Raw genomic sequence first — 11,347 nt, forward strand, 5'->3', positions numbered from 1 at the left:
AGCTGTTGCATTGTGGTAAATTGTGGTCTATGACATGAGACAAAGTATACGTAAACTGCTGTATGGAAAGTGAATTTTCTCTGTAAATCTTCACCCAAATCAAAAGAAAAAGGAAAAAAATAAGTCCATGAGAGCCAAAATATGATGTTGATTATATCCCTCCTGAATTTAAAGACCATTTAAAGAATAGATTTGATGCTTGAACACCAATGACCGAAAACCAGAGGAATTGTGAGATGACATCAAGAACATCATCCATAAAGAAAGGAAAAGGTCATTAAAAAGACAGAAAAAGAAGAAAACACCAAAATGATGTCAGAAGAGACCCTGAAACCTGCCCTTGAATGGAGAGTAGCTAAAGCAAATGGAAGAAATGATGAGATAAAAGAGCTGAACAGAAGATTTCAAAGAGCAGCTCGAGAAGACAAAGTCAATTATTATAATGAAATATGCACAGACTTGAATTTAGAAAACCAAAAGGGCAGAACATGCTTGGCATTTCTCAAGCTAAAAGAACTGAAGAAAAAACTCAAGCCTCAACTTACAGTATTGAAAGTTTCTATGGCCAAAATATTGAATGATGCAGGAAACATTAAAAAAAAGATGGAAAGAATACACAGAGTCACTGTACCAAAAAGAATTAATTGGTCAATGTCCATCCATTTCAGGAGGCGGAATATGATCAAGAACCAATGGTACTGAAGGAAGAAGTCTAAGCTGCACTGAAGGAATTGGCAAAGAACAAGGCTCCAGGAACTGACAGAATACCCATTGAGATGTTTCAACAAATGGATGCCATGCTGAAGGCACTCACTTGTCTATGCCAAGAAATTTGGAAGACAGATACCTGGCCAAATGACTGGAAGAGATCCATATTTGTACCCATTCCAAAGAGAGATGATCCACAGAATGTAGAAATTATCAAAGAATATCATTAATATCACACTCAAGTAAAATTTGGCTGAAGATAATTCAAAAATGATTACAGCGATATATTGACAGGGAACTTCCAGAAATGCAAGCTGCATTCAGAAGAGGACATGGAATAAGGGATATCATTGTTGATGTCAGATGGATCTTAGCTGAAAGCAACGAATAGCAGAAAGATGTGTACTTGTGTTTTATTGACAACGCAAAACATTTGATTGAGTGAATCATAACAAATCATGGATAACATGGAGAATAATGGGAATTCCAGGACATTTAAATGTGCTCTTGAGGGACCTGTACATAGACCAGGAGGCTCTTGTTTGAACAGAACAACAGGATACTGTGTGGTTTAAAATCAAGAAGGGAGTGCATCAGGGTTGTATCCTTTCACCATACTTATTCAATCTGGATGCTCAGCAAATAATTCAAGAAGCTGGACTATACGAAACAGAACGCAGCATCAGGATTGGAGGAAGACTCATTAACAACCGGCAACATGCCGACGACACAACTTTGCTTGCTGAAAGTGAGGATGACTCAAAGCACTTACTGATGAAGATTAAAAACTACAGTCTGCAGTATGGATTACATCTCAACATAAAGAAAATGAAAATCCTCACCACTAGACCAATAAGCAGCATCGCAATAAATGGAGAAAAGATTGAAGTTGTCAAAGATTTCATATTACTTGGTTCCACAATGGAAGCAGCAGTCAATAAATTAGACGACGTATTACACTGGGCAAATCTGCTGCAAAAGACCTCTTTAAAGTGCTGAAGAGCAGAGATGTCTCTTTGAAGACTAAGGTGCGCTTAACCCAAGCTATGGTATTTTCAATCATCTCATATGCATGTGAGAGTTGGACAATGAATAAGACCAAAGAAGAGTTGATGCTTTTGAGTTGTGGTGTTGGTTAAGAATACTGAAAGTACCATGGACTGCCAAAAGAACTAACAAATCTGTCCTGGAAAAGCGCAGCAGGAATGTTCCTTGGAAGCAAGAATGGCCAGATTTCATCTCACCTACTTTGGTCATATTGTCAGAAGAGACCATTCTCTGGAGAAAGATATAATGATTGGTAAGGTGGAGGATCAACGAAAAAGGGGAAGGCCCTCAAAGAGATGGATTGATACAGTGGCTACAACGATGGTCTCAGGTATAGCAAGAATTGTGAGGCTGGCACAGGACTGGTAGTGTTTCATTCTGTTGTACATAGGGTCGCTATGAGTCAGAGCTGACTCGATGGCACCTAACAACAACAACTTATTCATCACAAATACCTTTTTCTTCAACAACATAAATGGTGACTATATACATGGACTTTACCAGACAGAATACACAGAAATCAGATCTACTACATATGTGAAAAGAGGAGACAGAGAAGCTCATTATCTTCAGCCAAAACAAGTCCAGGTGCTGACTGTGGAACAGATCATCATTTGCTTATATGCAAATTCAAGTTGAAGCTAAAGAAAATCTAAATAAGTCCACAAGAGCCCAAATACAACCTTGATTATATTCCACCTGAATTTAGAAACCATCTGAAGAATAGGTTTGACACATTGATCACCAATGACTGAAGACCAGATAATTTGTGGGATGACATCAAGAACATCATACATGAAGAAGCAAACGGCCATTAAAAATACATGAAAGGAACAAAAGAACAAAATGAATGTCAGAAAGACTCTGAAACTTGCACTTGAATGGAGAGTAGCCAAAGCAAATGGAAGAAATGTTGAAATAAAAGAATTGACCAGAGGAATTCAAAGGGTAGAAGACAAAGTGAAATACTATAAAGAAATATGCAAAGAACAAAAGGGAAGAACACATTCAGCATTTCTCAAGCTGAAAGAACTGAAGAAAAAATTCAAGCCTCAAGTTGCAATACTGAAGTATTCCGTGGGCAGGATATTGAGCAATGCAGGAAGCATCAAGGAAAGATGGACGGAATACACAGTCACTGTACCAAAAAGAATCGGTAGATGTCCAATTATTTCAGGAGATAGCATATAATCAAGAACCAATGGCATCAAAGGAAGAAGTCCAAGCTGCACATAAGGAATTGGTGAAACACAAGGCTCCAGGAATTGATGGAATACCCACTGAGATGTTTCAACAAATGGATACAGTGCTGGCGAGGTTTACTTGTTTATGCCAGGAAATTTGGACAACAGCTACCTGGCCAACTGATTGGAAGAGATCCATATTTGTGCCCCTTCCAAAGAAAGGTGATGCAACAGAATGTAGAAATTATCGAACAATATCGTTGATAACACACACAAGTAAAATTTTGCTGAAAGTAACTAAAAAATGGTTGCAGCAGTATATTGACAGGGAACTTCCAGAAATGCAAGCTGGAATCAGAAGAGGACATGGAACAGGGGCTATCGTTGTTGATGTCAGATGGATCCTAGCTGAAAGCAAAGAATACCAGAAAGATGTCTAGCTGTGTTTTACTGACTATGCAAAGGCATTCAACTGTGTGGACCATAACAAATTCTGAATAAAATTGCAAAGAATGGGAATCTCTGAACACTTAATTGTGCTCATGAAGAACCTGTACACAGACCAAGAGGCTGTTGTTAGAACAGAACAAAGGGATACTGCATGGTTTGAAATCAGGGAGGGTGTACATTGGGGTTGTATCCTTTCCCCATACTTATTCAATCTGTGTCCTGAGCAAATAATCCAAGAAGCTGGTCTATAGGAAGAAGAATGTGGCATCAGGATTGGAGGAAGAACCATTAACAATTGAGAGATGCAGACAACACAATCTTGCTTGCTGAAAGTGAACATGACTTGAAGCACTAACTGATGAAAATCAGACTACAGTCTTCAGAATGGATTACACTTCAACATAAAGAAAACAAAAATCCTCACAACTGGACTAATAAGCAACATCATGATAAATGGAGATAAGATTGAAGTTGTCAGGGATTTTACTTAGATCCACAGTCAACACCCATGGAAGCAACAGTCAGGAAATCAAATGTCTTATTGCACTGGGAAAATCTGCTGCAAGAGACCTCTTTAAAGTGTTAAGAAGCAAAGATGTCACTTTGAAGTCTAAGCTGCACCTGACCCAAGCCATGGTATTTTCCATCACTTCATATGAATGTGACAGCTGGACAATGAATAAGAAAGGCTGAAGAAGAGTTGATGCCTTTGAATTGTGATGTTGGTGGAGAATACTGAAAGTACTATGGACTACCAAAAGAACCAACAAATCTGTCATGGAAGAAGTGCAACCGGAATGCTCTTTGGAAGTGAGAATAGTCAGATTTTGTCTCACCTACTTTGGTCATATTGGCAGAAGGGACCATTCCCTGGAGAAGGATATCATACTTGGTAAAGTATAGGATCAGTGAAGAAGGGGAAGACAGACTGTCAATGAGATGGATTGACACAGTGGCTGCAGCAATGGCCTTAAGTTTAGGAAGGATTGTGAGGATGGTACAAGACCAGGCAGTGTTTCATTCTTTTGTATATAGGGTCACTATGAGTTGGAACCAACTCGATAGCACCTAACAACATTATAAATGGTATTGTTTTCCACATTTCCTTTTCAGAGATCTCTTTGTTGGTATAGAGGAATCCAACTGATTTTTGTATGTTGATCTTGTATCCTGCCACTATGCTGAATCTTTTAATTGGTTCCAGTAGTTTTCTTGCTGAGTCTCTGGGATTTTCTATGTATATCATCATATCATCTGCAAATTAGGTTTACTTCTTCCTTACCAATTTGTATGCCTTTTATTTCCATTTCTTGCAGTATTGCCCTAGCTAGGACTTCCAATACAATGTTGAATAGAAGTGGTGATAGAGGGCACCCTTGTCTGTTTCCTGTTTGCAAGGGGAATGCCCTGGATGATTCTTTCATGCTTCCACTTTCTCTGACAATCCAGCTGTGCTTGTTGTATAGGAAACTGGGGATGGATGGTATATCAGTCAGCTTTTGCTGTATAACAATCCACCTCAAATTTCTCAGCATAAACAACACTCATTAATTCTTGCTGTCAGGCTTGTCTGGACAGCTCTACTGCTGGTTATTAGAGTACCTGGGCTTGGCCACTCATTGTAGATTAGGGTCGGGTCTGACTCTGGGTCCCAGGTTGAGAGGCAGCAGCTACCTGGGGAAAGTGCTTCTTACAGTAAAGACTGATGCAAGAGGGCAAGCCCAACCACACAACCCCATGTCAACCTAGAAGGACAAAAGGAGTATGTGATAGAATTGCAGCCCAGAAGCCAGGGCCACCTGGCACAAGATGGTACTACAGAGAAAAAGACTATTCAGTGGAAACTGAAGCCGTGGGAGGAGCCACAGCTGCTACGTAGACACCCAACGCAGGGAATGGGAAAGAAATATCCTGGCTTCTTCCTCCTCTTGCCTGGTAACTTCCATAGATGTTTCCCATTGGCCAAACGCAGCAGGAATCAGAGAACAAAGGAGCCAGAAAGAGGCAGTTTCTGTGAGCTCGAGCAAGATAGAAAAGGCAGTGGATCTGTGTGCAGACAGGGGAATAACTTTTAAAGTGTTCCTCTCTTATAGCATTTACTCGGCCTGTGTATATATACACACCTGGGTGCACACACAGCACAAACACTTCAGCAGCCCCTCTCAGTGCCCCAGAGTCCCTGAGCAGTGCAAACAGGGTTAAAGCTCTAAGCTACAAACTGAAGTTTAGAAGTTTGAGTCCACCCAGAGGCACCTTGGAAGAAAAATCTACTTCCAGAAAGTCACCCACTGAAAACCCTATAGAGCAGTTCTACTCTGACACACATGGGGTGGCCATGAGTCGGAATCAACTCAACAGCAACTGGTACTGGTCAGTGTCCACCCATAACCCTTTGGCATTCACCAATCCTTTGCCAGAAATGTCTTATTATAGACAGCTACAGCTCTGCCTGAGGGCTTTTCATGGTTACAGGAACATGCCCCCGCTGCAGGGCTAGGGAGCTGATGTTCCTAAGAGTACCTCTCAACCAACTACAAACAGAAGTTGGTAGCTACATACCCCAGGTTCCTCACCCCCCTGAGCATCCTCTACAGTGTCTCTTAGAAATCCTCAGTGGGATTGCGCCCCAATGACCCACAGTGGTAATCTACTCATTAACACATTCTGTGGTGACTTCCTTTCTTTCTCTCTCACTACCCACTACTCTGCCAAATAAATGACTTGCACTTGAATCCTTGTCTCAGGGCCCAGTCCCAGGGGAACCCAATGTAAGACAAACACCCTAACATAGCTCCCAGCCAGGATTTGTGCCTTCTCACCACTGTGCCTGGCAGTTGCCCAGAACCTCTGTGGCAGCAGAGAAACAAGCCCCGAGGGCAGGGGAGGCAGTCCCAGGACTGGGGATACCTGTATCCAGCCCTAGTACTAATAAAGCCCCCTGGGCCCTATTTGGCTCCTCCCATCCACCAGTGAGTAGCTTCTTTTCCATTCCTTCCATGGGAGGAAGATCAGAACCAGAAAGGCCCAGGGATACCCTACAGCAAAAGTCGGGGGCAGACTGGGGCATGGAACATTCTCCCAGAATCTCCATCCTGTTCCAACTCCCACACTTGCTCATCTGCCCCTCGCACCCCATGAAAGGCCACCCCTCCTCAGAAGAGTGTGAGTTAAATGCTGCGTTACCAAGGAACTGCCACACTAGCCACCGAAGTGACTGCTCGTTATTTGAACACTTTCTTCTATTTGACTGAATACAGGAAAAATGTCACAAATAGAATATTCATCATCCCCCTCGCGCGCCTTTTCTTCCCTGCTTATCTCCCTGCTGTCATGTACAAATCCCGGCTTCAGGTTCATTTGGTATGTTGAGTGTGTGCCCAGGGAAAGGATGCCGCTGAAAGCCTTGCCCACATGCTCCGTACCTCGACAGCCCTCCCTCCCCACTAGTGACACCCCACCAGACAAACGCCACTCACACTGACCCCTCGAGGGTAGGACAGCGTCTGCCTAGGCGGAGAGGCCTTCTGCTCCACACAGAGGGAACATAAAGGACCCAAGGAGCCTTCACAGCCGTTTAGTGATTCTCGGCATGTCACTTTTACAGACACCTCAGCTTCCAGAGCTTTTATCCTCAGGTGCTTCTTGGAAGACGCAGGATGGCATCCCCACCCCACTTCAAACACCGTCTGTTTCGAGATCCTCAGAGGGGCTAACGCGCCTGCCAATTTCTCACCTACAGAGTCATCAGCATGGAGCGCCTCTCACTGCCTCCTTCCCGTCGGTGCCTGAGACACATCTCTCCTTGGCCGGCTCTTTCTCCAGCCAGGCCCCATCCTACAGATTACTGTGAACACATTTTTAGGACCAGGACGGGTTTCTAGGACCAGAAAATCAAAGTACTTATTGTCCTGGCAATTAGATATTATGTTCAACTGCGAATGACACAGACTTGAAAACTAGTAGCTTGCAAGATCAAACTCAAACTCTCACTGCCTTGGAGTCGGATCTGACTCACAGCGACCCCTCCTTGGGTTTCCGAGGTGGTATCATTAGGGAAGTAGATTGCCCAACCTTCCATTCGAGGAGTGGCTGGTGGATTTGAACCACCAGCCTCCTGGTTAGCAGTCAAATGCCTTAAGCACTACACCACCAGAGCTCCTTTGAACAAGATAGGGGTTTGTTTTTCTCTCCTATAATATAAGCCCAGGGCTGGTATGGCCATTCCATGAGGTCATCAAGGACCCAGCCCTTTTCTCCTCCATTCTTAGAGTGTAACCATCACCCCATCCTCTTACAATGATTACTGGAACTCCAGCCACCACATCAGGATTCCAGGCAGGATAGAGAGAAAATGTAGAAATGTGCCTCAAAGTTGAATCGACCTCTCTTCTAAGGAGCTTTCCCAGAAATACCACTCAAGAGCACCAGCTTACATCTCATTGGCCAGTTGGTGTCGTATGACCACCCATAGCTACAAAGGAGGCTGGGAACCCTAAACTTTTACCTGGGCACATTGCCATCCTGCATAATACTGGAGTTCTGTTACTAAGGAAAAAAAGAGGAGAATGGGAATGGGTCAACAATTACCTGTCACATTTGGGAAAACCTTGTCTTTATTACCTGGGCTGATGGTTTAAGATACTTTTCATCAGATATTATCCAGAAGGCCCCTTTTCTTCTCCCTGTAATATAAAACCATCATTACCCTTACCCAACCAGCTCTCCCCTAACCTCCATTTCTCTCTTCTCTTTGCATGATTCTCCTCCCTAGAAATATTGGTGTAAAAAACTGTGGCCTCTCTGGAATGATTTCAGAAGTCCCAAAATAGCCCTCCATCTCTTCCACTGACCACAAACAGTGTGAAAGTCTAAAGTTGGTGCTTCATTCCTTTGGTTACTATATTATCCCCTATGAAAGCACAGATTAAATGACCAATGATCTAGATCTAGCCAGCCTAGAGCAGGTTTTGATGGGAGGAGAGCATAGGGCAGATCTAGGCAAGACGACTGAGAAGGAGATCCCAAAGAGCCAGAGGGCAGATGAGGGCACAGAAGGGCCAGGTGGAGCTGCTGCCAGCAGAAACGTCCCTCAAACACTCCTGGAACCATCTTTCTTTGCTATAAGGGGATCAGGGAGGGTTCTGGGGCCAAGATCAAAATTTGTCCCAGGGAAGATCCTACTCCTCTGCCTCATCTCACCCTCTTACACACACTTCTCTGCTTTCCCTCCTCTGCCCTCCAACCTTCTCCACAGGAAACAGCTAGGCAGTTCATTGGGATGTTCTGTCTCCCTTGTATTCCCTGACACTGGTTCCTTCATATGAGAGGCCACAAACACAAGACATTTTTCTCTGTCTTTGCTGAATCTGACCATTCTCTCTCTTCCTCTTCCTTCAGTGTACTCAGTTTTCGTTTTCATGGAGAACACCTTGAATAATTTTTTCAGAAACTGTTAAATACCCCAAGTCCTTTCACATCCCAAAGCATCTTTAACTTGCCCTCACACTTGAATATTAATCAGCTAGTGTGCCAGTATTACTTTTCTCTTAGCCTTGTATGTTGTTGTTAATTGCTGTCAAGTCAGCTGTGACTCATGGCGACCTTATGTAAAACAGAACAAAACATTGCCCTGTCCTACGACATCCTCACAATCATTAGTATGTTCGAGCCCATTGTTGCAGCAACCATGTCAGTCCATCTTATGGAAGATTTCCTTCCTTTTTGCTGATCCTCCACCTTACCAAACACGATGTACTTTTCTAGCAACTAGTCCCTCCTGATGACATGTCCAAAGTAAGCAAGACGAAGTCTTGCCATCCTCACTTGTAAGGAGAATTCTGGCTGTACTTCCTCAAGATGGATTTGTTCATTCTTCTGGCAGCCCAATCGAACCTAAACCAAACCAGTTACTGTCCACTCCAATCTGCCTACTTCCCTTTAAACTGTGCTCTACACTCCTGGGCCTAGAAGTCTGCAAACTACATTTCCCATCTGACTTCCTGTTGTGGCTGTTATTGTTAGCTGCTGCTAGTAAGGCAGTTCCAGCCTCATGGTGACCCCATGCACAATGGGATTGGACAACTGTGATCCATAAGGTATTCATTGGCTGATTTTCAGAAGTAAATCACCAGGCCTTTCTTTCTAATCTTGGTCTGCAAGCTCTGCAGAAACCTGTTTAGCATCATAAGTAACACATGGGCCTGCATTGACAGAGGCTCAGTTCAGTGCATTGGCTGAGAATTGAACCTGGGACTCCCACATGGGAGACAGGAATTCTACCACTGAACCCTCACTGCCCTCCCTGACTTCCTGTTAGGTTCTGCCAATAGGAGGCACTGTTAGGAGATTAGAGAAAAGGTTCCTGCTTCTGAGCCCAACAGGATACAGTTCTTGGTTTCTCTTTTTCTGATTGGACTGACTGATACAGTCCTGACTGATACAGTTGGGTATGGAATTCACCTCTCAAAATAATATTCCCACAGAATTTTATACTTTTGTCTTCTAGCTTTTCAACCAAAATGTTTAACGCCAGGTTACCAGCTTTTACCTTTCTGAAAGATTTGGAATTTTTTTCATTATCCTTGGACTTCAGAGATTTGGATGACTTTAGAGATGGGTTTTTATAATTCTTTTGTTTGACATTTAGTCTGCTTTCTCCATCTAAAGATTGAAGTTTTTTCTGGCTCAGGGAAAATGTTTATTATTAATTTTGCTATTTCCTCTCCTACAATCTCTGTTTTTTCATTTCTGAGGATTTTTGTTAGGTTGATATTTGAATTTCAGGCCCTTGTCCATGTCTCTTAATTTCTCTCTCTCTCTCTCTCTTTTTTTTTTTTTAATCTTCTGTCCTTTTGCACTTTTTGATAGAATCTCTCAGCCCAGTCATCAAGCTCAGTGCCATGCCCAACTGACTACTCAGTCCATCAAATGAACTTATTACCTTATAGTAATTGCACTTTTTTAATTCCATGAACTCTTAGACTTTTGACAGTAATCAGTTCTTTATTTGTGGATATAGCTTTTACTCAAAGCTCATTGTCATCAAGTTGATTCTGACTCATAGTGACTCCATGTCCAAGGCTGTAAATCTTTACGGAAGCAGACCACCCATATTTCTTCCTCAGTATGGCTGGTGGGTTCAAACCAGTGACCTTTTGGTTAACAGCCAAATACCTTAACCTCCACACCACCAGAGCTCCTTGGGTATAGCTTTTACTTAATTTAAATAATCTCTTCTGTATCCTAGGAGAATTCTGTAGGGATTTGTTCTTTCATTTGTTTAGTTTGGTGCCTCTTTTTCATGATGTTAGTTCTCCTCAGACATGTTTGATAATTCTTTACTCTCTGTTCCCATTATAGATGAAGGTCCAGGCTTATCTATAGTGGGGGCTGGTGTGTATTTCCTAAACTCAAGTGAAAAAAGCCTCGCTCTCATGACAGTGAAAGCAAGTTCTGATTATGGAAGCCCACACTTCATGGTTGTTTTGGTGGGAAGGGCTTAGATCAAGCCACCTTTCCTTTCAGGTGCTTGGGTAGCTTGTCTTCCAAAGGCAGGGACTCCCTTCCCTAATGCTCATCACCCGGTGCCATGCCCTTTTCTCCAGCTACAGTCTGTGGGAATATCCTGGGTTAGAACCCTCACATTGGAGGGTTGTTGTTGTGGCTTTGGAGGCCATGGAAGGTGTGAGCAGTTAACACGTTCAGCTGCTAATCAAAAAGTTGGAGGTTCAAGTCCACCCAGAGACACCTCAGAAGAAAGGCCTGGTGATCTACTTCTGAAAAATCAGCATTGAAAACCCTGTGAAACACAGTTCTACTCTGACACACATGGGGTCACCATGAGTTGGAATCGACTCCATGGCAACTGGTTTGGTTTGGTTCTCATGGCAATTGACAGGAGGCAGATATCAGAAACCAGCCCTGTAAGAGCTAGGAATAGGGGTAGTACTCTCTTTTTT

This window comes from Orycteropus afer, unplaced genomic scaffold (genome assembly GCF_000298275.1).
Source record: "Orycteropus afer afer isolate SDZICR_OR568_19922 unplaced genomic scaffold, OryAfe1.0 scaffold00341, whole genome shotgun sequence".
Taxonomy (NCBI): Eukaryota; Metazoa; Chordata; class Mammalia; order Tubulidentata; family Orycteropodidae; genus Orycteropus; species Orycteropus afer.